Source organism: Nelusetta ayraudi, unplaced genomic scaffold (assembly GCF_046127955.1).
Source record: "Nelusetta ayraudi isolate G7.1 ecotype Tasmania unplaced genomic scaffold, CSIRO-AGI_Nayr_v1 ptg000222l, whole genome shotgun sequence".
NCBI classification, from domain to species: domain Eukaryota; kingdom Metazoa; phylum Chordata; class Actinopteri; order Tetraodontiformes; family Monacanthidae; genus Nelusetta; species Nelusetta ayraudi.
Window position 1 is genome coordinate 55,001 of NW_027466271.1, and position 2,500 is coordinate 57,500.

Genomic DNA, 2,500 nt, shown 5'->3' on the forward strand with positions numbered 1-2,500 from the left:
GTGGCTGCTGGGAAGTCGACTGGAACAACAACACTCATCGTCAGCGGGTCGACGGTCAGCTGACCTGGAGGAGGCCTCAGCGTCCAATCAGAGAGCAGACAGGAAGCCATGTGACCGCAACAGCGCCAGTAAAAGTCTGGCGGCAGTAGTAGGTAGTAAACCAGAGTTCCCCCCCCCCCCACACCCCCCACATCTGTTCCACAGCTGATTGGACAACATTGACCTTTGACCCTTTGACCCTTTGACCTGCAAGAAGCAGCAGCAGCAGCAGTGCGTACGTGTTGAGTGGCCGGCACCAGCGAGGGCTCGGCGGGGTGACGGAGGACAAAACCTACATCTGAAATATCTCATTCACACACACACACACACACACACACACACACACACACACACACACACACACACACACACACACACACACACACACACACACACACACACACACACACTATCCAGAACTTTCCCACAGTCACTCTGCTGAGTCTGTTTGTTTGCTCTTGACTTCATTCTTGTAAATGTATCCTGACTGTAATTATTGTGTTTTTGTGCACATTCTGTGACTTTGTTGTGTGCTGATCTCTGCTTGTGTGTCGCACTCGGACCCCCAGCAGAACCAGACGGATTCTCCAGGGTTCTTTCTCTAATTCCTGATGAAGACACCCTGGGCACTACAATCTCCTCAGAAGCAGCACTAATCTGCCCTCTAGTCAGGTGACACACCTGGTCCTGGTCCTGGTCCAGGTCCAGGTCCAGGTCCAGGTCCTGGTCCTCAGCCGCTGCAGCTCCACAAGAGTGTGTGTCAAACACCAGACACCAACGAAGAAGAACGGACGGACAGACGGAAATGTTTAAACTGAGCTTCACATCAGGAGCCTGAAGCTCCAAGACTCGACACTGGGGGAGTGGGGGGGGGTCACTCAGAGGGGGAGGGGCGGGGCATCACTCAGAGGGGGAGGGGCTATCTATGAGCAAAAGTTCTTCCTGTTGCGAGATGTTAGAAAGCTCAGCTGCAGCCGCACAATATGACCTCATGGTTGTGTGTGTGTGTGTGTGTGTGTGTGTGTGTGTGTGTGTGTAGGGTGGGGGGGTCGCCGGCAGGCCGTCATCATCAATCACTGGGCGGAAGTGGGAGCTCCAGACTCAACATCTGCTCGGTCTCGCTGCCTTTTAAAGGCAACAACCGTGGCAGCGCTCAGTGTGTGTCTGTGTGTGTGTGTGTGTCTGTGTGTGTGTGTCTGTGTGTGTGTGTGTGTCTGTGTGTGTGTGTTCACACTCGACAACAGCAGCAGCGCTCACAAAACCAGCAGGCGTCTAATCATTTGATGACACTCAGAATCCGCAGCGTTTTATGAGCCCGGTGTTTGTAACCTGCAGTGTTTGCAGATAATCATTAAACTGGGATAATTAGGCCGGCGCTTCTGCACACGTGTTGTCGCACAAAGGTCAAATTGTGAAAGTGCGACCAACGGAGCCGCACAACGTGGGCGCCCGCACCGATGCATTGTGGTCCGGCTGGACTCACACACACAACATCTGCTAATGTCGTTTTCTGGCCGCACACAGAAAACTGCACTGTGTGTGTGTGTGTGTGTGTGTGTGTGAGTGAGTGTGTGTGTGTGAGTGTGTTTTCTCTGTCTTCCGAGCACTGCACAGTACTTTCAGAGGTATTACATAATGTGTGGAAAATGTCTGAGTCAGTGATCAGCTTGTGTTTCTCCTGCAGAGACGGTCAGTGGATGGACGGAGCCATGGGGGGGGGGGGGGGTCTCCTGGAGGGGGGCTGGGGAGGGTCGGGGGTCGGGGGGCTCCAACCACAGCGGCCACATTATAAATAGAGGCAGCGCCACATATAGAGCCACACTGCTGCTGCTGCTAGGACAGGAAGTGAGGAGCCGCCACAAGAGCTCCGTTTCCTGCTTCTGTCTTAGCACCTTAGCCACTGCTAGCGGCTGCTAGCGGCTGCTAGCCAAAAGTGAACTCAAGGACGAAGAAACACAAACACAAACGTGCATGCATGCATTGCCCTGGCATGTCTCTCTGTGGTTATTATTCATATTCACTGGCAGTCAACAGTCTGGGCCCACCTGTTGCTTCTGGACCTTGACTTCTGTCTACACTGAGGACAACAAGCATGTGAGCCAGGTATGAGGATTAATGTGGCAAGAGATGTTCCATACCTAAGTATGTTGTGTTCTATATATTTTATATGAAGGGCGGCAGTTCACACTTTGTTGAATTCATCATCCTCTATGTGTGCAGTCATAGTGTCGACGCCTGGAGTGACAACCCACAGTGTCAACAGCCACGAAAATGAAAGAAACAGCACGAGATGAGAAGTACGAGTCCAAAGTGTTGACTGCTGGTCAGGACGCTTCTCATTCACTTGGATGGAAGCCTTCATTAGCAGCGGAGAGGGAGAGTGAGAGAGGAGGTGGAGAGTGAAGAGTGAGAGAGGAGGCGGAGAGGGAGAGTGAGAGAGGAGGTGGAGAGGGAGAGAGGA

General features: G+C 52.8%; 2 protein-coding genes across 2 annotated transcripts in view; both read right to left on the minus strand.

Annotated features, from left to right (window-relative positions):
* The window catches only part of slc16a10 (solute carrier family 16 member 10), a 20,943-nt gene that overhangs the window by 17,063 nt on the left and 1,380 nt on the right, over window positions 1-2,500 (minus strand). The gene's annotated exons all lie outside the window — the stretch shown is intronic.
* Window positions 1-2,500, minus strand: part of LOC142881903 (putative ribonuclease ZC3H12C) — an 89,943-nt gene that overhangs the window by 5,932 nt on the left and 81,511 nt on the right. The gene's annotated exons all lie outside the window — the stretch shown is intronic.